This window comes from Dermacentor andersoni, chromosome 1 (genome assembly GCF_023375885.2).
Source record: "Dermacentor andersoni chromosome 1, qqDerAnde1_hic_scaffold, whole genome shotgun sequence".
Taxonomy (NCBI): domain Eukaryota; kingdom Metazoa; phylum Arthropoda; class Arachnida; order Ixodida; family Ixodidae; genus Dermacentor; species Dermacentor andersoni.
The window spans coordinates 376,048,221-376,072,379 of NC_092814.1; the positions used below are offsets into that span (position 1 = coordinate 376,048,221).

Consider the following 24,159-nt stretch of genomic DNA (forward strand, 5'->3'; position numbering starts at 1 on the left):
CATTCGCTGGTGGGCCGGTCACAGCGGCATAGGACTTCACGCATTCAGCGTCGACGTGGCCGAAACGTCTGCACCGGGTACAACGTGGGACTCTGCACTCACGGCGGACGTGTCCCGTGCCGTGGCAGCGCAGGCACTGCATCGGTCGACCGGGAACGACAACCAAGGCTAACTCTCCACCAACGCGGATCTGATGGGGGAGGTCTTCCACTTTCATGCTGGCCTTCAGCTTGAGAAGGACGGTCCTGGTGGTTGAGGTCTTGGTTCCCATGCCTTCAACGCGCCACCGCTCCCGGCTCACCTCCTCCACCTTGCCGAAAGCCGCGAAAGCCGTCCGGACGTCCTCGTCGGCAACGCCGTAGAGCAGCCAGTGAAGCCTAAGCTTCACCTGTTGGTCCTGCGGGTCAACGATGAGGCACCGTCGTCCGTTCACTTGAAGTTCCTTCAGGGCAAGCAGCTTTTTCGTTGCAGCTGCATCGCAGAGGGTCACTGCCCAGACATGGTTGATTTGGTAAGCCCCTATGCATACCACATCAGGCAGCAGGCCCGTCGGCAGAAGGGCATCCCTGAAATCCTCCACCTTGTACGGCCTCGCACGTACATCACCGTGCAAAAAGACGGTGTTAATCACCAGTTGTCCTTTAGGCAGCTGCGGCAGAATAAAAGCATAATCCTTATCATCGTTGAGCCTGTTTCCGCGGCCAAAAGTGGCCGCTGTCGCTGCTCCACTGGAGCCCATGATTCTGCCGACCGCTCAGCTCGGCTGCCGGAAGCAGAATGAGCTATTTCGGCGATACGAGTAACAAAATGATGAGGCGCTACGCGATGACTGGGTTCCCACGAACCGCCGTCTAACGTACCCGCAGAAAGTAAACTTCTTTAAAGAAGATTCGCTCCCCCATTTGCTGTACACTACGCACGCTTCTAATAATGTTAAACAGTGGCGTATCGCAGAAGTAACAGAAATGCTCACATTGCTGTCTGAATTGCCATTTGTATGGTTATGATCAACGGCTAAAAAAAAGGCACTATGCATATGCCGAAACCCGGGATCGAACCAGGTACCTTTAGTTCTTCAGTCTAACGCTCTCCCAACTGAACTATTTCGGCGGTACGAGTAACGAAATGATGAGGCGCTACGCGATGACTGGGTTCCCAGGAACCGCCGTCTAACGCACCCGCAGAAAGTAAACTTCTTTTGAAAACATTCGATCCCCCCCATTTGCTGTTCGCTACGCACGCTTCTAATAATGTTAAACAGTGGCGTGTCACGGCAGCAACAGAAAAGCTCACAATGCTGTCTGAATTGCCATTTGTATCTTTATGATCAACGGCTAAGAAAAAAAAAACGCAATACGAATATGCTGAAACCCGGGACCTTTTGTTGTACGCTCTCCCAACTGAGCCATTTCGGCGGTACGAGTAACGAAATGATGAGGCGCTACGCGATGACTGGGTTCACACTAACCGCCGTCTAACGTACCCGCAGAAAGTAAACTTCTTTTAAAAAGATTCGCTCCCCCCATTTGCCGTTCGCTACGCACGCTTCTATTAATGCTAAACAGTGGCGTATCGCGGAAGTAACAGAAAAGCTCACAATGCTGTCTGAATTGCCATTTGTATCTTTATGATCAACGGCTAAGAAAAAAAAAACGCACTACTAATATGCTGAAACCCGGGACGTTTTGTTGTACGCTCTCCCAACTGAGCTATTTCGGCGGTACGAGTAACGAAATGATGAGGCGCTACGCGATGACTGGGTTCCCACGAACCGCCGTCTAACGTACCCACAGAGAGTAAACTTCTTTTAAAAAGATTCGCTCCCCCATTTGCTGTACACTACGCACGCTTCTAATAATGTTAAACAGTGGCGTATCGCAGAAGTAACAGAAAAGCTCACAATGCTGTCTGAATTGCCATTTGTATCTTTATGATCAACGGCTAAGAAAAAAAAAACGCAATACGAATATGCTGAAACCCGGGACCTTTTGTTGCACGCTCTCCCAACTGAGCTATTTCGGCGGTACGAGTAACGAAATGATGAGGCGCTACGCGATGACTGGGTTCCCACGAACCGCCGTCTAACGTACCCGCAGAAAGTAAACTTCTTTAAAGAAGATACGCTCCCCCATTTGCTGTACACTACGCACGCTTCTAATAATGTTAAACAGTGGCGTATCGCAGAAGTAACAGAAAAGCTCACAATGCTGTCTGAATTGCCATTTGTATGGTTATGATCAACGGCTAAAAAAAAGGCACTATGCATATGCCGAAACCCGGGATCGAACCAGGGACCTTTAGATCTTCAATCTAACGCTCTCCCAACTGAGCTATTTCGGCGGTACGAGTAACGAAATGATGAGGCGCTACGCGATGACTGGGTTCCCACGAACCGCCGTCTAACGCACCCGCAGAAAGTAAACTTCTTTTAAAAAGATTCGCTCCCCCATTTGCTGTACACTACGCACGCTTCTATTATTGTTAAACGGTGGCGTACCGCAGAAGTAACAGAAAAGCTCACAATGCTGTCTGAATTGCCATTTGTATGGTTATAATCAACGGCTAAAAAAAAGGCACTATGCATATGCCGAAACCCGGGATCGAACCAGGGACCTTTAGATCTTCAGTCTAACGCCCTCCCAACTGAGCTATTTCGGCGGTACGAGTAACAAAATGATGAGGCGCTACGCGATGACTGGGTTCCCACGAACCGCCGTCTAACGTACCCGCAGAAAGTAAACTTCTTTAAAGAAGATTCGCTCCCCCATTTGCTGTACACTACGCACGCATCTAATAATGTTAAACAGTGGCGTATCGCAGAAGTAACAGAAAAGCTCACAATGCTGTCTGAATTGCCATTTGTATGTTATGATCAACGGCTAAAAAAAAGGCACTATACATATGCCGAAACCCGGGATCGAACCAGGGACCTTTAGATCTTCAGTCTAACGCTCTCCCAACTGAGCTATTTCGGCGGTACGAGTAACGAAATGATGAGGCGCTACGCGATGACTGGGTTCACACTAACCGCCGTCTAACGTACCCGCAGAAAGTAAACTTCTTTTAAAAAGATTCGCTCCCCCCATTTGCCGTTCGCTACGCACGCTTCTATTAATGCTAAACAGTGGCGTATCGCGGAAGTAAAAGAAAAGCTCACAATGCTGTCTGAATTGCCATTTGTATCTTTATGATCAACGGCTAAGAAAAAAAAAACGCACTACTAATATGCTGAAACCCGGGACGTTTTGTTGTACGCTCTCCCAACTGAGCTATTTCGGCGGTACGAGTAACGAAATGATGAGGCGCTACGCGATGACTGGGTTCCCACGAACCGCCGTCTAACGTACCCACAGAGAGTAAACTTCTTTTAAAAAGATTCGCTCCCCCATTTGCTGTACACTACGCACGCTTCTAATAATGTTAAACAGTGGCGTATCGCAGAAGTAACAGAAAAGCTCACAATGCTGTCTGAATTGCCATTTGTATCTTTATGATCAACGGCTAAGAAAAAAAAAACGCAATATGAATATGCTGAAACCCGGGACCTTTTGTTGCACGCTCTCCCAACTGAGCTATTTCGGCGGTACGAGTAACGAAATGATGAGGCGCTACGCGATGACTGGGTTCCCACGAACCGCCGTCTAACGTACCCGCAGAAAGTAAACTTCTTTAAAGAAGATACGCTCCTCCATTTGCTGTACACTACGCACGCTTCTAATAATGTTAAACAGTGGCGTATCGCAGAAGTAACAGAAAAGCTCACAATGCTGTCTGAATTGCCATTTGTATGGTTATGATCAACGGCTAAAAAAAAGGCACTATGCATATGCCGAAACCCGGGATCGAACCAGGGACCTTTAGATCTTCAGTCTAACGCCCTCCCAACTGAGCTATTTCGGCGGTACGAGTAACAAAATGATGAGGCGCTACGCGATGACTGGGTTCCCACGAACCGCCGTCTAACGTACCCGCAGAAAGTAAACTTCTTTAAAGAAGATTCGCTCCCCCATTTGCTGTACACTACGCACGCTTCTAATAATGTTAAACAGTGGCGTATCGCAGAATTTTTTTTTTTTTTTTTTCTTTATTGCCAATCCTCGACATGTCACCACAACACACATTCCTTAAATGATATAAACAAAGACCAAAGAAGCAAAAACGAATGAATACACAAACGGAACAAAGAACAGTAATATTTACATTCGTTGCCGTCCGCTACTGTGGCACGACGTTGTCGGATTAAAATTCCTTTAGTGCTGTAAGGGGTTCAACCCTCGACAGCCACTCAGGAACAGGCTGTTGCAACTTCTGCACTTCCACATACCGTTGCATGCATTCCCGGAAGTATACACGCGCTGGTCGGGCATCCGGGTCACAATGGTAGCCCGCCATTCTTGCGCGCCATAAACAGTGGAGGCCCGTAAGCATGATGACGTCGTACGGGAAACCTTCGTCGTCATATACTGGCAGAAACCTGATTCCGTGGGGATCTATAGGTAGCTCTTTTTTTAGAGTCCTTTGTAACACGTCCCAGAAAAAGACCCCTTCCCAACAGTGGATGAAGACATGATCTATGCTTTCTGCTTTTTTACATATAAGGCAGTGGGTTCCCCATGGCATGTAGAACCCACGTTGTTCAAGAAAGATTTTAACAGGTAGAGTACCGGTGTGTAATTTAAAGAAGAACGATTTAGTGGCTGGTTGAACTGGCATCTTCTTCACCCTTTTCAATACATCTAGGCCTGGGCCTCCACTGTACAGGGCTCTGTACATGGGTACCAGCAATACACTGTCACATAAATCACGATATAACGTTTTCCGTTTTACACTCCACAAATATGCACTAGAAAAACGAACACGCAAAAAGGAAACACTCTGAATTATTTCCCTAAAGAAACCACGAACTGGTCCTGGCATTATTTCGGTGCCTACAACGAATTCGGGAAGTGATCTTGACAACCTCATTTGGATAGCGGTGCGTAGAAATGGGTCATTTGTGTCTCGAAAAAAGAAGAACCTGTTTACTAGTTGACGCAAGAAGAGGTGCGCCAACCCCAGACCACCATCCTTCACGCGCCGAAAGAGATTATCTCGGCTACATCGCTCCCAGCTCGATGCCCACACGAAAACAGCGAACACGCGGTGCAGTTTCTGCACATTAATCCGAGAGCACTGTAGGACCTGCATTACGTACCAGATCTTTGTTACGAGAAACATGTTGCACGCTGTTGCTTTCGCGAACATTGACAGGTGACCGGCGTTCCATCGGTCGGCTTTTTCTTTTATTTCTTTTGTCCGCTCCTTCCAGTACTCGCTACTGTCCTTGTAGGCATCAAGGGGTGCGCCAAGGTACTTAACTGGCGTCGTGACCCAGGTGACGTTCGAAAAGTGGTCTGGGGTGGACGCCCATCCCCCGTGCCAAAACCCCAAACATTTCTGCCAGTTCACGAAGCTATTAGTGGCATTACCAAACAGTCTGACGATACTCACAGCGTTCAATACACTTTGCGTATCTTTACAACATACGGCCACATCGTCAGCATATGCCAATAACTTCACCTCTGCTGCTTGGAGGCAAAATCCCTTAATGTATTCATTTTCAATGATGGCCTGACATAGCGTTTCTATGTAAACACAAAACAGGAGTGGGCTGAGTGGACAACCCTGGCGAACGGAGCGCTTCACGTTAATGGGGGCCCCCAGCCTTTGATTAATTATAAGTCTCGTATAGCAACTCCGGTACGCCATGGTCACCCCCTCAGTGATTATGTGGCCAAAATTAACATGTTCAAGGATGGTGAGCAATATCTCGTGAGAAACGCAATCAAACGCTTTCTCCAAGTCAAGCTGGAGGATCGCTACTGCATCACACATGGCATCACAACACTCCAGCACACACTTCAACTTGTGAATGTTAGTGAAGATTGTTCTTCCGCGAATGCCACACGTTTGGTGTGGGCCGACTACTTCCTTAATGACTGACTGCATACGCCGTGCCAGCACCTTCATCAGTATTTTGTAGTCACAGTTAGTAAGCGCTATGGGTCTATAGGAGGAAAGTTGCTTGAGCTTCTCGGTCTCTTCTGTTTTAGGTATTAGTACTGTATGGGACTGGCCGAAAGATGGTGGAAATATTTTCATTTGGTATGCTTCATTGAAAATTGCGGTCAAGATAGGAGCTAGGTGGCTTTTGAACGATTTGTACCAAGCGGCACAAAGACCGTCTGGACCTGGTGACTTGCCAGGGTTCAGGTCTTCGATGGCCTTTATCACTTCCTGTTCAGTTATTTGTCCTTCCAACGTTTCTTTAACGTCACTCGACAGCTGTGGCATTCGCTGCAAAAATAAGTCCTTGAAACTTTGCATGTTGACGGGCCTGAATGCGAAAAGCTTTTGGAAATGTTCAAAGAAGGCACGCCCTATATTCTTCGTATCAGTTACTACCAGCCCGTTATATTCGATGGCCTCAATCTGTTTGCGTCTGGAGTGCTTTTTTTCTAATCCCAGTGCTCTTTTCGAAGGCATTTCCCCGCATGCTAGTCTTTCTGCTCTCGCGCGCACGAGCGCACCTCGATAACGCTCTTCATCGAAAACCTCGAGCTTTTTCTTAATAGCACGCATATCTTCTTGATAAGCTCCGGGTTGCATGCATTCGAGCGTCACGAATTTTTCCAGTAATGTTTTTAAATCCCTTTCTCTTGCCTTCTCTTCATATCGTAGTACGCTACTTCTTTCAATTGCCTTGATTTTAATAGTTTGTTTCGACAGCTCCCATTCCTCGCCCAATTTCATAGAACTGTCTTTTCCAAAAGAATTCAGAGCATTCACTACCGTCTCGTTAAAAGTATCGTCCCGTAGAAGCTCAGCATTCATTTTCCACAGTTCCCAGACGAATTCGTTTCGTTCTTTTTTGCGGCCCACCCTGCATTTTACCAGGCAGTGGTCAGAAAAGGATACGGCAGTAACTGCATAGCACTGGCATTTTTCTACTAAATGATATGACAGGTAGATACGGTCTAATCGTGCATGACTTGTTCCCTGGAAGTGGGTGTACTTCACTTCTCGGTCAGCCCCGAAACACTGAGCGATATCCTCTAATTCAAATTCATGTATGATCTGCGCCATGATATCGCTGCTTTTGTCGTAAATTACGCGTCGCGTAGACCTGTCTTCGATGTTCAATACACAATTGAAGTCCCCAACACAGGCTATCGTTTTGTGCACAGACAAGTGGTGCCTCAAGTTCAAAAAGAAATTTACCCTTTCTTGCACCGTATTAGGCGCATAAATGCACAGCACGCGCCATTGGACATCGCAATAGCTGAAATCACAAACGACAAGTCGACCGGAAGAGCACGAGAAGTAACCGTCTATAACCAGGCCTGGAAGCTTCCTCACGAACAAGACACACCCCGCCGAAGTCCCTAAGGCGTGGCTCACTACCGTATAGTAGTTGTACGTGAACCTTTGCACCATGCTCCCGGTCTCCTCCTCGCCGTCTACCTTGGTTTCTTGCACTGCTAAAACGTCGAGGTCGTGGTCCACTAGCAGTCGATACACCTGACTCTGTTTCCTTTTGGCGGCCAGACCTCGAACGTTTAGCGTGCCGAGGCTAAGCGACGGGTTGGTAGCCATTACTGATTTAAACGGGAGGGGAGAAGGCCCGGAGCATGGTGCTCACCTTAACGTCTAGCTGACCGCTAGACGCCTCCGTGGCCATCCGGTGGCCGTCGTCCGAGTTCGTCTTTGGTCGGCTTCGGGGTGAGCCTACGGTCAGCCTCCAGGTTAGGCTTAGGCTTGAGGGTGGAGCGCCTGCCGGGTAGCGTCTTAGCTGGCGGCGCCTCGGAGTCACCGCTGGCCTTTCCGTCCACTTTCTCCTCCTGCTGCAGGGACCTCTTCACCGGTGCCGAGACGCTTTCGACGCGGGCGCTAGCAGGGGTCGCGTTGTCGTTTTCCGCTGCCTCCGTAGTATCTGTAGCCGGCTGGCGGCTCTCATTTTCTGTCTGGGTCACCCTGACGCTGATTAGTGCGGTTTCTGGCTCGTCGGGAGGAGGGACATTATTCGGTCCTCCTTTAGTCGGCGTCGTCGTCCCGCTCGCTTCTGCCACCGCATTGCCGCTTCCAGCTCCCTTGGCCGCATCCTCGGCCTCGGTCACGTCCATCATGTGGTCTGATGTCAACGGCTCGCTCTCCGCCGACCCCGCGGCTGCTGCGTATGAACGTACACAGTCCGTGTCGTTGTGTCCGAAAAGCCTGCACCGGGAGCAACGGGGAACCTTACATTCTCGACGAACGTGACCAGAGCCCCGGCAGCGCAGGCACTGCATGGGGCGACCTGGGGCTACGACCAGCGCAAGCTCGCCGGCGACGCGGATCTGGTGGGGCAGGTCGTCGACTTTCAGTCCAGCCTTCAGCTGCAGCAGCACAGCTCGGGTCGTCGAGCCCTTGTCGGAAACGCCATCCACCCGCCAGCGCTCCCGGGTTACTTCCGTGACTTTGCCAAAGGAAGCCAGCGCAGTCTTTACGTCTTCATCATCCACACCATGAAGAAGCCAGTGAAGACGAAGCTTCACCTGCTGTTCTTTAGGGTCGATGACCAGGCAGCGACGCCCCTTGACCTGAAGCTCCTTCAGTGCAGCCAGCTTTTGGGCCATCTCGGCTGTCTTCATCGTCACAGCCCATACGTGGTTGATTTGGTACGCTCCAAGGGCGACGACGCCAGAGAGCATACCAAGAGCTTGAAGCGCGTCCCGAAAATCCTCTACGCGAAACGGGCGAACACGAGTGTCGCCGTGCAAAAAAACTGTGTTTAACACGATGCGTCCTGTAGGTAGACGAGGCAAAATAATCTGGTAGTCCTTATCTTCCGATGTCGAAAGCCTGTTGCCGCGGCTAACAGCCGCATAAGCCGCTCCACTGGAGCTCATGATCCCGCGATCCGTTCAGCTCGGGAGCCGGAAGCAGAATGTGGCGTATCGCAGAAGTAACAGAAAAGCTCACAATGCTGTCTGAATTGCCATTTGTATGTTATGATCAACGGCTAAAAAAAAGGCACTATGCATATGCCGAAACCCGGGATCGAACCAGGGACCTTTAGATCTTCAGTCTAACGCTCTCCCAACTGAGCTATTTCGGCGGTAAGAGTAACGAAATGATGAGGCGCTACGCGATGACTGGGTTCACACTAACCGCCGTCTAACGTACCCGCAGAAAGTAAACTTCTTTTAAAAAGATTCGCTCCCCCCATTTGCCGTTCGCTACGCACGCTTCTATTAATGCTAAACAGTGGCGTATCGCGGAAGTAACAGAAAAGCTCACAATGCTGTCTGAATTGCCATTTGTATCTTTATGATCAACGGCTAAGAAAAAAAAACGCACTACTAATATGCTGAAACCCGGGACGTTTTGTTGTACGCTCTCCCAACTGAGCTATTTCGGCGGTACGAGTAACGAAATGATGAGGCGCTACGCGATGACTGGGTTCCCACGAACCGCCGTCTAACGTACCCACAGAGAGTAAACTTCATTTAAAAAGATTCGCTCCCCCATTTGCTGTACACTACGCACGCTTCTAATAATGTTAAACAGTGGCGTATCGCAGAAGTAACAGAAAAGCTCACAATGCTGTCTGAATTGCCATTTGTATCTTTATGATCAACGGCTAAGAAAAAAAAAACGCAATACGAATATGCTGAAACCCGGGACCTTTTGTTGCACGCTCTCCCAACTGAGCTATTTCGGCGGTACGAGTAACGAAATGATGAGGCGCTACGCGATGACTGGGTTCCCACGAACCGCCGTCTAACGTACCCGCAGAAAGTAAACTTCTTTAAAGAAGATTCGCTCCCCCATTTGCTGTACACTACGCACGCTTCTAATAATGTTAAACAGTGGCGTATCGCAGAAGTAACAGAAAAGCTCACAATGCTGTCTGAATTGCCATTTGTATGTTATGATCAACGGCTAAAAAAAAGGCACTATGCATATGCCGAAACCCGGGATCGAACCAGGGACCTTTAGATCTTCAGTCTAACGCTCTCCCAACTGAGCTATTTCGGCGGTACGAGTAACGAAATGATGAGGCGCTACGCGATGACTGGGTTCACACTAACCGCCGTCTAACGTACCCGCAGAAAGTAAACTTCTTTTAAAAAGATTCGCTCCCCCCATTTGCCGTTCGCTACGCACGCTTCTATTAATGCTAAACAGTGGCGTATCGCGGAAGTAAAAGAAAAGCTCACAATGCTGTCTGAATTGCCATTTGTATCTTTATGATCAACGGCTAAGAAAAAAAAAACGCACTACTAATATGCTGAAACCCGGGACGTTTTGTTGTACGCTCTCCCAACTGAGCTATTTCGGCGGTACGAGTAACGAAATGATGAGGCGCTACGCGATGACTGGGTTCCCACGAACCGCCGTCTAACGTACCCACAGAGAGTAAACTTCTTTTAAAAAGATTCGCTCCCCCATTTGCTGTACACTACGCACGCTTCTAATAATGTTAAACAGTGGCGTATCGCAGAAGTAACAGAAAAGCTCACAATGCTGTCTGAATTGCCATTTGTATCTTTATGATCAACGGCTAAGAAAAAAAAAACGCAATATGAATATGCTGAAACCCGGGACCTTTTGTTGCACGCTCTCCCAACTGAGCTATTTCGGCGGTACGAGTAACGAAATGATGAGGCGCTACGCGATGACTGGGTTCCCACGAACCGCCGTCTAACGTACCCGCAGAAAGTAAACTTCTTTAAAGAAGATACGCTCCTCCATTTGCTGTACACTACGCACGCTTCTAATAATGTTAAACAGTGGCGTATCGCAGAAGTAACAGAAAAGCTCACAATGCTGTCTGAATTGCCATTTGTATGGTTATGATCAACGGCTAAAAAAAAGGCACTATGCATATGCCGAAACCCGGGATCGAACCAGGGACCTTTAGATCTTCAGTCTAACGCCCTCCCAACTGAGCTATTTCGGCGGTACGAGTAACAAAATGATGAGGCGCTACGCGATGACTGGGTTCCCACGAACCGCCGTCTAACGTACCCGCAGAAAGTAAACTTCTTTAAAGAAGATTCGCTCCCCCATTTGCTGTACACTACGCACGCTTCTAATAATGTTAAACAGTGGCGTATCGCAGAAGTAACAGAAAAGCTCACAATGCTGTCTGAATTGCCATTTGTATGTTATGATCAACGGCTAAAAAAAAGGCACTATACATATGCCGAAACCCGGGATCGAACCAGGGACCTTTAGATCTTCAGTCTAACGCTCTCCCAACTGAGCTATTTCGGCGGTACGAGTAACGAAATGATGAGGCGCTACGCGATGACTGGGTTCACACTAACCGCCGTCTAACGTACCCGCAGAAAGTAAACTTCTTTTAAAAAGATTCGCTCCCCCCATTTGCCGTTCGCTACGCACGCTTCTATTAATGCTAAACAGTGGCGTATCGCGGAAGTAAAAGAAAAGCTCACAATGCTGTCTGAATTGCCATTTGTATCTTTATGATCAACGGCTAAGAAAAAAAAAACGCACTACTAATATGCTGAAACCCGGGACGTTTTGTTGTACGCTCTCCCAACTGAGCTATTTCGGCGGTACGAGTAACGAAATGATGAGGCGCTACGCGATGACTCGGTTCCCACGAACCGCCGTCTAACGTACCCACAGAGAGTAAACTTCTTTTAAAAAGATTCGCTCCCCCATTTGCTGTACACTACGCACGCTTCTAATAATGTTAAACAGTGGCGTATCGCAGAAGTAACAGAAAAGCTCACAATGCTGTCTGAATTGCCATTTGTATCTTTATGATCAACGGCTAAGAAAAAAAAAACGCAATACGAATATGCTGAAACCCGGGACCTTTTGTTGCACGCTCTCCCAACTGAGCTATTTCGGCGGTACGAGTAACGAAATGATGAGGCGCTACGCGATGACTGGGTTCCCACGAACCGCCGTCTAACGTACCCGCAGAAAGTAAACTTCTTTAAAGAAGATTCGCTCCCCCATTTGCTGTACACTACGCACGCTTATAATAATGTTAAACAGTGGCGTATCGCAGAAGTAACAGAAAAGCTCACAATGCTGTCTAATTTGCCATTTATATGGTTATGATCAACGGCTAAAAGAAATGCACTATGCATATGCCGAAACCCGGGATCGAACCAGGGACCTTTATATGTTCAGTCTAACGCTCTCCCAACTGAGCTTTTTCGGCGGTACGAGTAACGAAATGATGAGGCGCTACGCGATGACTGGGTTCCCACGAACCGCCGTCTAACGTACCCGCAGAAAGTAAACTTCTTTTAAAAAGATTCGCTTCCCCCATTTGCCGTTCGCTACGCACGCTTCTATTAATGCTAAACAGTGGCATATCGCGGAAGTAACAGAAAAGCTCACAATGCTGTCTGAATTGCCATTTGTATCTTTATGATCAACGGCTATGAAAAAAAAAACGCACTACGAATATGCTGAAACCCGGGACCTTTTGTTGTACGCTCTCCCAACTGAGCTATTTCGGAGGTACGAGTAACGAAATGATGAGGCGCTACGCGATGACTGGGTTCCCACGAACCGCCGTCTAACGTACCGACAGCAAGTAAACTTCTTTTAAAAAGATTCGCTCCCCCGACTTGCCGTTCGCTACGCACGCTTCTATTAATGCTAAACAGTGGCGTATCGCGGAAGTAACAGAAAAGCTCACAATGCTGTCTGAATTGCCATTTGTATCTTTATGATCAATGGCTAAGAAAAAAAAATGCACTACGAATATGCTGAAACCCGGGACCTTTAGTTGTACGCTCTCCCAACTGAGCTATTTCGGCGGTACGAGTAACGAAATGATGAGGCGCTACGCGATGACTGGGTTCCCACGAACCGCCGTCTAACGTACCCGCAGAAAGTAAACTTCTTCTAAAAAGATTCGCTCCCCTATTTGCTGTACACTACGCACGCTTCTATTAATGTTAAACAGTGGCGTGTCGCAGAAGTAACAGAAAAGCTCACAATGCTGTCTGAATTGCCATTTGTATGGTTATGATCAACGGCTAAAAAAAAGGCACTATGCATATGCCGAAACCCGGGACCGAACCAGGGACCTTTAGATCTTCAGTCTAACGCTCTCCCAACTGAGCTATTTCGGCGGTACGAGTAACGAAATGATGAGGCGCTACGCGATGACTGGGTTCCCACGAACCGCCGTCTAACGTACCCGCAGAAAGTAAGCTTCTTTAAAGAAGATTCGCTGCCCCATTTGCTGTACACTACGCACGCTTCTAATAATGTTAAACAGTGGCGTATCGCAGAAGTAACAGAAAAGCTCACAATGCTGTCTGAATTGCCATTTGTATCTTTATGATCAACGGCTAAGAAAAAAAAAACGCAATACGAATATGCTGAAACCCGGGACCTTTTTTGTACGCTCTCCCAACTGAGCTATTTCTGCGGTACGGGTAACGAAATGAGGCGCTACGCGATGACTGGGTTCCCACGAACCGCCGTCTAACGTACCCGAAGAAAGTAAACTTCTTTAAAGAAGATTCGCTCCCCCATTTTCTGTACACTACGCACGCTTCTAAAAATGTTAAACAGTGGCGTATCGCAGAAGTAACAGAAAAGCTCACAATGCTGTCTGAATTGCCATTTGTATGGTTATGATCAACGGCTAAAAAAAAGGCACTATGCATATGCCGAAACCCGGGATCGAACCAGGGACCTTTAGATCTTCAGTCTAACGCTCTCCCAACTGAGCTATTTCTGCGGTACGAGTAACGAAATGATGAGGCGCTACGCGATGACTGGGTTCCCACGAACCGCCGTCTAACGCACCCGCAGAAAGTAAACTTCTTTTGAAAAGATTCGATCCCCCCCATTTGCTGTTCGCTACGCACGCTTCTAATAATGTTAAACAGTGGCGTGTCACGGCAGTAACAGAAAAGCTCACAATGCTGTCTGAATTGCCATTTGTATCTTTGTGATCAACGGCTAAGAAAAAAAAAACGCAATACGAATATGCTGAAACCCGGGACCTTTTGTTGTACGCTCTCCCAACTGAGCCATTTCGGCGGTACGAGTAACAAAATGATGAGGCGCTACGCGATGACTGGGTTCCCACGAACCGCCGTCTAACGCACCCGCAGAAAGTAAACTTCTTTTGAAAAGATTCGATCCCCCCCATTTGCTGTTCGCTACGCACGCTTCTAATAATGTTAAACAGTGGCGTGTCACGGCAGTAACAGAAAAGCTCACAATGCTGTCTGAATTGCCATTTGTATCTTTATGATCAACGGCTAAGAAAAAAAAAACGCAATACGAATATGCTGAAACCCGGGACCTTTTGTTGTACTCTCTCCCAACTGAGCCATTTCGGCGGTACGAGTAACCAAATGATGAGGCGCTACGCGATGACTGGGTTCCCACGCACCGCCGTCTAACGTACCCGCAGAAAGTAAACTTCTTTTAAAAAGATTCGCTCCCCCCCATTTGCTGTTCGCTACGCACGCTTCTATTAATGTTAAACAGTGGCGTATCACGGCAGTAACAGATAAGCTCACAATGCTGTCTGAATTGCGATTTGTATCTTTATGATCAACGGCTAAGAAAGAAAAAACGCACTACGAATATGCTGAAATCCGGGACCTTTTGTTGCACGCTCTCCCAACTGAGCTATTTCGGCGGTACGAGTAACGAAATGATGAGGCGCTACGCGATGACTGGGTTCACACGAACCGCCGTCTAACGTACCCGCAGAGAGTAAACTTCTTTTAAAAAGATTCGCTCCCCCATTTGCTGTACACTACGCACGCTTCTAATAATGTTAAACAGTTGCGTATCGCAGAAGTAACAGGAAAGCTCACAATCCTGTCTGAATTGCCATTTGTATGGTTATGATCAACGGCTAAAAAAAAGGCACTATGCATATGCCGAAACCCGGGATCGAACCAGGGACCTTTAGATCTTCAGTCTAACGCTCTCCCAACTGAGCTATTTCTGCGGTACGAGTAACGAAATGATGAGGCGCTACGCGATGACTGGTTTCCCACGAACCGCCGTCTAACGTATCCGCAGAAAGTAAACTTCTTTTAAAAAGATTCGCTCCCCCAATTTGCCGTTCGCTACGCACGCTTCTATTAATGCTAAACAGTGGCGTATCGCGGAAGTAACAGAAAAGCTCACAATGCTGTCTGAATTGCCATTTGTATCTTTATGATCAACGGCTAAGAAAAAAAAACGCAATACGAATATGCTGAAACCCGGGACCTTTTTTGTACACTCTCCCAACTGAGCTATTTCTGCGGTACGGGTAACGAAATGATGAGGCGCTACGCGATGACTTGGTTCCCACGAACCGCCGTCTAACGTACCCGCAGAAAGTAAACTTCTTTTAAAAAGATTCGCTCCCCCCATTTGCCGTTCGCTACGCACGCTTCTATTAATGCTAAACAGTGGCATATCGCGGAAGTAACAGAAAAGCTCACAATGCTGTCTGAATTGCCATTTGTATCTTTATGATCAACGGCTATGAAAAAAAAAACGCACTACGAATATGCTGAAACCCGGGACCTTTTGCTGTACGCTCTCCCAACTGAGCTATTTCGGCGGTACGAGTAACGAAATGATGAGGCGCTACGCGATGACCGGGTTCCCACGAACCGCCGTCTAACGTACCCGCAGAATGTAAACTTCTTTAAAGAAGATCCGCTCGCCCATTTGCTGTACACTACGCACGCTTCTAAAAATGTTATACAGTGGCGTATCGCAGAAGTAACAGAAAAGCTCACAATGCTGTCTGAATTGCCATTTGTATGGTTATGATCAACGGCTAAAAAAAGGCACTATGCATATGCCGAAACCCGGGATCGAACCAGGGACCTTTAGATCTTCAGTCTAACGCTCTCCCAACTGAGCTTTTTCGGCGGTACGAGTAACGAAATGATGAGGCGCTACGCGATGACTGGGTTCCCACGAACCGCCGTCTAACGTACCCGCAGAAAGTAAACTTCTTTTAAAAAGATTCGCTCCCCCCATTTGCCGTTCGCTACGCACGCTTCTATTAATGTTAAACTGTGGCGTATCACGGCAGTAACAGATAAGCTCACAATGCTGTCTGAATTGCCATTTGTATCTTTATGATCAACGGCTAAGAAAAAAAAAACGCAATACGAATATGCTGAAACCCGGGACCTTTTTTGTACGCTCTCCCAACTGAGCTATTTCTGCGGTACGGGTAACGAAATGAGGCGCTACGCGATGACTGGGTTCCCACGAACCGCCGTCTAACGTACCCGAAGAAAGTAAACTTCTTTAAAGAAGATTCGCTCCCCCATTTTCTGTACACTACGAACGCTTCTAAAATGTTAAACAGTGGCGTATCGCAGAAGTAACAGAAAAGCTCACAATGCTGTCTGAATTGCCATTTGTATGGTTATGATCAACGGCTAAAAAAAGGGCACTATGCATATGCCGAAACCCGGGATCGAACCAGGGACCTTTAGATCTTCAGTCTAACGCTCTCCCAACTGAGCTATTTCTGCGGTACGAGTAACGAAATGATGAGGCGCTACGCGATGACTGGGTTCCCACGAAAGGCCGTCTAACGTACCCGCAGAATGTAAACTTCTTTAAAGAAGATTCGCTCCCCCATTTGCTGTACACTACGCACGCTTATAATAATGTTAATCAGTGGCGTATCGCAGAAGTAACAGAAAAGCTCACAATGCTGTCTGATTTGCCATTTATATGGTTACGATCAACGGCTAAAAAAATGCACTATGCATATGCCGAAACCCGGGATCGAACCAGGGACCTTTATATCTTCAGTCTAACGCTCTCCCAACTGAGCTTTTTCGGCGGTACGAGTAACGAAATGATGAGGCGCTACGCGATGACTGGGTTCCCACGAACCGCCGTCTAACGTACCCGCAGAAAGTAAACTTCTTTTAAAAAGATTCGCTTCCCCCATTTGCCGTTCGCTACGCACGCTTCTATTAATGCTAAACAGTGGCATATCGCGGAAGTAACAGAAAAGCTCACAATGCTGTCTGAATTGCCATTTGTATCTTTATGATCAACGGCTATGAAAAAAAAAACGCACTACGAATATGCTGAAACCCGGGACCTTTTGCTGTACGCTCTCCCAACTGAGCTATTTCGGCGGTAAGAGTAACGAAATGAGGCGCTACGCGATGACTGGGTTCCCACGAACCGCCGTCTAACGTACCCGAAGAAAGTAAACTTCTTTAAAGAAGATTCGCTCCCCCATTTGCTGTACACTACGCACACTTCTAAAAATGTTAAACAGTGGCGTATCGCAGAAGTAACAGAAAAGCTCACAATGCTGTCTGAATTGCCATTTGTATGGTTATGATCAACGGCTAAAAAAAAGGCACTATGCAAATGCCGAAACCCAGGATCGAACCAGGGACCTTTAGATCTTCAGTCTAACGCTCTCCCAACTGAGCTATTTCGGCGTTACGAGTAACGAAATGATGAGGCGCTACGCGATGACTGGGTTCCCACGAACCGCCGTCTAACGTACCCGCAGAAAGTAAACTTCTTTTAAAAAGATTCGCTTCCCCCATTTGCCGTTCGCTACGCACGCTGCTATTAATGCTAAACAGTGGCGTATCGCAGAAGTAACAGAAAAGCTCACAATGCTGTCTGAATTGCCATTTGTATGGTTATGATCAACGGCTAAAAAAAGGCACTATGCAAATGCCGAAACCCAGGATCGAACCAGGGACCTTTAGATCTTCAGTCTAACGCTCTCCCAACTGAGCTATTTCGGCGTTTTTTTTTTTTTTTTTTTTTTTTTTTGTTTATTGCCGGTCTTCGACATTACTCAGACGATACAGTTATCACACACTCATGTGTCACAAATTTCAACCATTGGAAGAAACACACAAAAAAAGAAAAAAAAAGAAATACCAACGGAAGGTGCCTAAGGATAGGAACCGCACAATTGAGCCGTCTGTCCATATTGGACTGGCGTTGTCAAACTAAAATTCCTTCATGGCTGTCAGGGGTTCTAGCCTTGACAGCCAATCCGGTACACATTCCTCTAGTTTCTGAATTTCAATAAATCGCGAGATACATTCTTTGAAATAAGCACGAACTGGCCTAGCGTCAGGATCGCAATGGTACCCTGCCATACGGGCCCGCCATATACAGTGCAGAGCATTCAACATAACAAAGTCATAGGGAACCCCGTCGTCATCTTTAATGGCCAGATACCTGATACCTTGGGGGTCCACCGGTAGCTCTTTCTTCAGGGTTCGCTTTAAGACGTCCCAGAAGAAAACTGCCGCCCAGCAATGTAGGAAAACGTGATCTATATTTTCGGGCTTCTTGCATATCAAGCAGTGCGACCCCCAAGGTACGAGACAACCCCTTTCCTCCAGAAACGTCTTCACGGAGAGCGTTCCGGTGTGTAGCTTAAAGAAGAAGGTCTTTACCCCTGGTGGCACCTGCATATGTTTTACTCTTTTAAGTACGTCCTGTCCTGGCCCTCCACTGTATATGGATCTGTATAAAGGCACTGGGAACACTATGTCGCATACATCTCTATACAATATTTTCCTTTTCACTTCACAAAGATAATCATTTGTAAAACGAACAGAAAGGAAGTGTACACTGTCGACCACTTCCTTGAAATAACCACGCAGCGTTCCCGTCATGCTTGCCGTGCTAACAACATGTGCCGGCAAAGCGTTACTCAACCTTAGCTGACATACGGTGCGCAGAAAAGGGTCGCGCACATCGCGAAAAAACAAAAATCGGTTCACAACTTGACCAACAAAAAGATGCGCCAGCCCCACACCCCCATCCTTCACTCTTCTGAACAAATTTGTTCGGCTGCACCGTTCCCATGTTGATCCCCAGATGAAAACCGCGAACACTCTGTGCAGCCTTTGCACATTTACTCTAGAACAATACAGTGTTTGCAGGACGTAATATAACTTAGTAATAAAAAACGCGTTACAAACTGTCGCTCTTGCAAATATGGACAGGTTATTACCTTTCCATTTATCTACTTTTTCTTTCAGTTCTTTGGTTTGGTTCCTCCAGTATTCGTCGCTGCTATTGTACCTGTCTAGGGGAACACCCAGATACCTTGTCGGAGTTCTCACCCAGTTCATGTTCGCGAAATAGTCGGGTGCAGAAACCCAGTCCCCGTGCCACAGCCCTAGAGATTTGCCCCAGTTTACTCTGCTACCCGTTACGGCACAGAAATGCTTTACTACAGAGATTGTTTCCGTTACGCTCGGTTGGTCAGTGCAACACACTGCAATGTCATCTGCATATGCAAGCAACTTCACTTCTGTCGCTGCCAATCTGAAACCCCGTATTCCGTCATTTTCATTAATTGCTACACACATTGCTTCTACGTAGATAGCAAATAACAGCGGGCTGAGGGGGCAGCCTTGGCGCACTGAACGCATGACGTTGATGGGGGCCCCCAGAGACTTATTAACAATTAATCTTGTTGTGCAATTCTGGTACGCCAAGGCCACGCCCTCAGTGATGATGGAACCGACATTAACATGATCTAAGATGGCAAACAAAATAACGTGAGCAACACAATCGAACGCTTTCTCTAGGTCGAGCTGAAGAACTGCAACACCGCCACCGGTGACGTCACAGCACTCGAGCACACATCGCATCTTATGGATGTTTGAAAAGATAGATCGCCCTTTGATGCCACAAGTTTGATGGTCTGCGACTATTTCCTTGATGACGCCTTGAAGTCTGCTAGCTAAAACCTTCATAAATATTTTATAATCGACGTTTGTTAGTGAAATTGGTCTGTAGGATGACACTAATCTGAGTTTGTCTATTTGATCGCTCTTCGGTATTAGAATGGTGTGCGTTTTTCCGAAGGAAGGTGGTAACGATTTCTTCTCGTATGCATCATTAAATACGTGTGCTAGCAAAGGCGCCAGCTCTCTTTTAAAAGCTTTATATAGACCTGCGCTGAGTCCATCAGGTCCTGGTGATTTACCCATGTTCAAATCGTCGATTGCCTTTTCGACTTCTCTCTCCATTATTTTTTCTTCTAATCGCTTTTTCACATCATCACTCAAACGTGGCATGCGATGCAGAAAACCTGCTTTAAAACCGTCAACATTCGCTTCCTGAAATGCAAAAAGCGACTGGTAGTGCTCAAAGAAGGCTTGACGAATGCTATCACTGTCGTCAACGACATTCCCATTCACTAAAATCTGGTCGACATGGTTTCTTCGTCCATACGCCTTCTCTAAACCGAGCGCCCTTTTCGTGGGCGTCTCCCCTGCCGCTAGTGCATCTGCACGTGCTCGCACGATGGCACCTTGATAGCGTTCCTTGTCAAACAGTTCTAGTTTTTCTTTGACGTTTCGCACATCGTGTTTGTACGCACCAGGCTCTTTGCACTCAAGCGTTAGCAGCTGCCCAAGCAGTGTTCTTAAACCCTTTTCTTTCATTTCCTTCTCGAATTTTTTACAACTGGATCTTTCTATCGCTTTCATTTTAATCTTTTGTTTAAAACTTTCCCACTTGTCGACGATTGTTCCCACAACATCACATTGAACTTCATTAGCCGCATCCCGTACTACCTGTAAAAAGGGCTGGTCATTTAGTAACAAGGCATTCATTTTCCACATATCCCAGTTAAATACATGTCTCCTTTTCATTATACCTACGTTACATTTCACCAGGCAGTGATCTGAAAACGACACTGGTACTACACAATAACTGTGGCATCTTGGAATTGTATCCAATGAAATGTAAATTCGGTCCAAACGCGCATGGCTGCTGCCCTGAAAACGGGTGAAAGTCACTTGACGCCCCCCTTCCAGACATTCAAAAACATCATCGAGTTCATTTTCATTAATTAAATTTGATAACACTTCACTGCTTCGGTCACGCACACCTGTATTATTGACTCTGTCTCCAGCACTTAACACACAATTAAAGTCACCTAACAGCATCACGCGCATATTACAACATACATATTGTGAAAGGTTCGAAAAAAAACGGACGCGCTCATCTACTGAATTCGGCGCATATACGCATATAACGCGGAACTCAGCATCACACATAACAATATCACAGAGAACAGTCCTTCCTGACTGACACGAAAAAATATTTTGAATCTGCAGTCCAGGCAGCTTTTTCACAAGAAGAACGCACCCTCCAGCCGTGCCTAACGCATGGCTAACCACCACAAAAAACCTAGTCGTGAAACGTCGCACCATGCTCCCGGTCCCCTCCTCTCCTTCAACCTTCGTTTCCTGGACGGCTAGTACGTCTATGTCGTGGTCAGTGACTAACCGTAGGACCTGACTTTGCCTACGACTAGCCGCCAGGCCTCTCACGTTTAATGTGGCAATCCTAAGGGACGGTATTTGAGCCATCTTGATCTAAAAGAAAAGTAGGCCCGGAGCATGGTGCTTACCGCTCACGACTAGCCCTCGGCTAGCCGCCTCCGGGACCTCCCGGCTTGTTGGTGTCCTTAGACGTGGCCGCTTTGTCGGCAGGCTTCTTTTCAGGCGGTACATTGGGCTTTGGCTTGTAGCCCAACCGCCTCCCATGAGGCGTCTTCGTCGGCGGTCCCTCACTGGTGCTGGTTGCCCGATCCTCGCGGTCCTTCGTCTGGTCGTGGGTGCGCTTGACGGAGGCAGCAAGAGCCCCAGTATGGTCGTCGTCGGTGACGCTCTCGTCCTCCTGCATTGCGGTCGCGTCGTCAGGTGCGTCTTCACTGACGCTTCCCGTCGCCTGCACCTCAGTCGTAGCGACCTGTTCCGCCCTACTCGGTTTCTGGGTAGCCTCAGCCGCCTTTACGTCTACCTCCAAAGTCGTCGTCCCTGTAGTTGTCGCTGTCGACACCATGTCACCGGTTCCTTTAGCCGCGTCCTCCGCCTCGGCCACGTCCATCACGTGCTCTGCCGCAACATCATTCGCTGGTGGGCCGGTCACAGCGGCATAGGACTTCACGCATTCAGCGTCGACGTGGCCGAAACGTCTGCACCGGGTACAACGTGGGACTCTGCACTCACGGCGGACGTGTCCCGTGCCGTGGCAGCGCAGGCACTGCATCGGTCGACCGGGAACGACAACCAAGGCTAACTCTCCACCAACGCGGATCTGATGGGGGAGGTCTTCCACTTTCATGCTGGCCTTCAGCTTGAGAAGGACGGTCCTGGTGGTTGAGGTCTTGGTTCCCATGCCTTCAACGCGCCACCGCTCCCGGCTCACCTCCTCCACCTTGCCGAAAGCCGCGAAAGCCGTCCGGACGTCCTCGTCGGCAACGCCGTAGAGCAGCCAGTGAAGCCTAAGCTTCACCTGTTGGTCCTGCGGGTCAACGATGAGGCACCGTCGTCCGTTCACTTGAAGTTCCTTCAGGGCAAGCAGCTTTTTCGTTGCAGCTGCATCGCAGAGGGTCACTGCCCAGACATGGTTGATTTGGTAAGCCCCTATGCATACCACATCAGGCAGCAGGCCCGTCGGCAGAAGGGCATCCCTGAAATCCTCCACCTTGTACGGCCTCGCACGTACATCACCGTGCAAAAAGACGGTGTTAATCACCAGTTGTCCTTTAGGCAGCTGCGGCAGAATAAAAGCATAATCCTTATCATCGTTGAGCCTGTTTCCGCGGCCAAAAGTGGCCGCTGTCGCTGCTCCACTGGAGCCCATGATTCTGCCGACCGCTCAGCTCGGCTGCCGGAAGCAGAATGAGCTATTTCGGCGATACGAGTAACAAAATGATGAGGCGCTACGCGATGACTGGGTTCCCACGAACCGCCGTCTAACGTACCCGCAGAAAGTAACTTCTTTAAAGAAGATTCGCTCCCCCATTTGCTGTACACTACGCACGCTTCTAATAATGTTAAACAGTGGCGTATCGCAGAAGTAACAGAAATGCTCACATTGCTGTCTGAATTGCCATTTGTATGGTTATGATCAACGGCTAAAAAAAAGGCACTATGCATATGCCGAAACCCGGGATCGAACCAGGTACCTTTAGTTCTTCAGTCTAACGCTCTCCCAACTGAACTATTTCGGCGGTACGAGTAACGAAATGATGAGGCGCTACGCGATGACTGGGTTCCCAGGAACCGCCGTCTAACGCACCCGCAGAAAGTAAACTTCTTTTGAAAACATTCGATCCCCCCCATTTGCTGTTCGCTACGCACGCTTCTAATAATGTTAAACAGTGGCGTGTCACGGCAGCAACAGAAAAGCTCACAATGCTGTCTGAATTGCCATTTGTATCTTTATGATCAACGGCTAAGAAAAAAAAAACGCAATACGAATATGCTGAAACCCGGGACCTTTTGTTGTACGCTCTCCCAACTGAGCCATTTCGGCGGTACGAGTAACGAAATGATGAGGCGCTACGCGATGACTGGGTTCACACTAACCGCCGTCTAACGTACCCGCAGAAAGTAAACTTCTTTTAAAAAGATTCGCTCCCCCCATTTGCCGTTCGCTACGCACGCTTCTATTAATGCTAAACAGTGGCGTATCGCGGAAGTAACAGAAAAGCTCACAATGCTGTCTGAATTGCCATTTGTATCTTTATGATCAACGGCTAAGAAAAAAAAAACGCACTACTAATATGCTGAAACCCGGGACGTTTTGTTGTACGCTCTCCCAACTGAGCTATTTCGGCGGTACGAGTAACGAAATGATGAGGCGCTACGCGATGACTGGGTTCCCACGAACCGCCGTCTAACGTACCCACAGAGAGTAAACTTCTTTTAAAAAGATTCGCTCCCCCATTTGCTGTACACTACGCACGCTTCTAATAATGTTAAACAGTGGCGTATCGCAGAAGTAACAGAAAAGCTCACAATGCTGTCTGAATTGCCATTTGTATCTTTATGATCAACGGCTAAGAAAAAAAAAACGCAATACGAATATGCTGAAACCCGGGACCTTTTGTTGCACGCTCTCCCAACTGAGCTATTTCGGCGGTACGAGTAACGAAATGATGAGGCGCTACGCGATGACTGGGTTCCCACGAACCGCCGTCTAACGTACCCGCAGAAAGTAAACTTCTTTAAAGAAGATACGCTCCCCCATTTGCTGTACACTACGCACGCTTCTAATAATGTTAAACAGTGGCGTATCGCAGAAGTAACAGAAAAGCTCACAATGCTGTCTGAATTG

At 47.8% G+C, this 24,159-nt stretch overlaps 19 non-coding genes across 19 annotated transcripts; all 19 read right to left on the reverse strand.

The window, feature by feature from the left end:
• Positions 1-1,037: 1,037 nt before the first annotated feature.
• On the reverse strand, positions 1,038-1,110 carry TRNAF-GAA (transfer RNA phenylalanine (anticodon GAA)). The gene has a single exon. It is a non-coding gene; the product is annotated as a tRNA-Phe (tRNA).
• A 1,157-nt stretch (positions 1,111-2,267) lies between these two features.
• On the reverse strand, positions 2,268-2,340 carry TRNAF-GAA (transfer RNA phenylalanine (anticodon GAA)). The gene has a single exon. It is a non-coding gene; the product is annotated as a tRNA-Phe (tRNA).
• A 245-nt stretch (positions 2,341-2,585) lies between these two features.
• On the reverse strand, positions 2,586-2,658 carry TRNAF-GAA (transfer RNA phenylalanine (anticodon GAA)). The gene has a single exon. It is a non-coding gene; the product is annotated as a tRNA-Phe (tRNA).
• A 244-nt stretch (positions 2,659-2,902) lies between these two features.
• TRNAF-GAA (transfer RNA phenylalanine (anticodon GAA)) lies at positions 2,903-2,975 on the reverse strand. Its single transcript has one exon. It is a non-coding gene; the product is annotated as a tRNA-Phe (tRNA).
• An 852-nt stretch (positions 2,976-3,827) lies between these two features.
• On the reverse strand, positions 3,828-3,900 carry TRNAF-GAA (transfer RNA phenylalanine (anticodon GAA)). The gene has a single exon. It is a non-coding gene; the product is annotated as a tRNA-Phe (tRNA).
• A 5,163-nt stretch (positions 3,901-9,063) lies between these two features.
• On the reverse strand, positions 9,064-9,136 carry TRNAF-GAA (transfer RNA phenylalanine (anticodon GAA)). The gene has a single exon. It is a non-coding gene; the product is annotated as a tRNA-Phe (tRNA).
• An 850-nt stretch (positions 9,137-9,986) lies between these two features.
• On the reverse strand, positions 9,987-10,059 carry TRNAF-GAA (transfer RNA phenylalanine (anticodon GAA)). The gene has a single exon. It is a non-coding gene; the product is annotated as a tRNA-Phe (tRNA).
• An 852-nt stretch (positions 10,060-10,911) lies between these two features.
• Positions 10,912-10,984, reverse strand: TRNAF-GAA (transfer RNA phenylalanine (anticodon GAA)). The gene has a single exon. It is a non-coding gene; the product is annotated as a tRNA-Phe (tRNA).
• Positions 10,985-11,228: 244 nt separating this feature from the next.
• Positions 11,229-11,301, reverse strand: TRNAF-GAA (transfer RNA phenylalanine (anticodon GAA)). Its single transcript has one exon. It is a non-coding gene; the product is annotated as a tRNA-Phe (tRNA).
• An 852-nt stretch (positions 11,302-12,153) lies between these two features.
• On the reverse strand, positions 12,154-12,226 carry TRNAF-GAA (transfer RNA phenylalanine (anticodon GAA)). Its single transcript has one exon. It is a non-coding gene; the product is annotated as a tRNA-Phe (tRNA).
• An 852-nt stretch (positions 12,227-13,078) lies between these two features.
• TRNAF-GAA (transfer RNA phenylalanine (anticodon GAA)) lies at positions 13,079-13,151 on the reverse strand. The gene has a single exon. It is a non-coding gene; the product is annotated as a tRNA-Phe (tRNA).
• Positions 13,152-13,695: 544 nt separating this feature from the next.
• On the reverse strand, positions 13,696-13,768 carry TRNAF-GAA (transfer RNA phenylalanine (anticodon GAA)). Its single transcript has one exon. It is a non-coding gene; the product is annotated as a tRNA-Phe (tRNA).
• A 1,160-nt stretch (positions 13,769-14,928) lies between these two features.
• Positions 14,929-15,001, reverse strand: TRNAF-GAA (transfer RNA phenylalanine (anticodon GAA)). Its single transcript has one exon. It is a non-coding gene; the product is annotated as a tRNA-Phe (tRNA).
• Positions 15,002-15,851: 850 nt separating this feature from the next.
• On the reverse strand, positions 15,852-15,924 carry TRNAF-GAA (transfer RNA phenylalanine (anticodon GAA)). The gene has a single exon. It is a non-coding gene; the product is annotated as a tRNA-Phe (tRNA).
• A 544-nt stretch (positions 15,925-16,468) lies between these two features.
• Positions 16,469-16,541, reverse strand: TRNAF-GAA (transfer RNA phenylalanine (anticodon GAA)). Its single transcript has one exon. It is a non-coding gene; the product is annotated as a tRNA-Phe (tRNA).
• A 244-nt stretch (positions 16,542-16,785) lies between these two features.
• On the reverse strand, positions 16,786-16,858 carry TRNAF-GAA (transfer RNA phenylalanine (anticodon GAA)). Its single transcript has one exon. It is a non-coding gene; the product is annotated as a tRNA-Phe (tRNA).
• A 546-nt stretch (positions 16,859-17,404) lies between these two features.
• TRNAF-GAA (transfer RNA phenylalanine (anticodon GAA)) lies at positions 17,405-17,477 on the reverse strand. Its single transcript has one exon. It is a non-coding gene; the product is annotated as a tRNA-Phe (tRNA).
• Positions 17,478-17,722: 245 nt separating this feature from the next.
• TRNAF-GAA (transfer RNA phenylalanine (anticodon GAA)) lies at positions 17,723-17,795 on the reverse strand. Its single transcript has one exon. It is a non-coding gene; the product is annotated as a tRNA-Phe (tRNA).
• A 5,182-nt stretch (positions 17,796-22,977) lies between these two features.
• Positions 22,978-23,050, reverse strand: TRNAF-GAA (transfer RNA phenylalanine (anticodon GAA)). The gene has a single exon. It is a non-coding gene; the product is annotated as a tRNA-Phe (tRNA).
• Between the last annotated feature and the right edge of the window lie 1,109 nt (positions 23,051-24,159).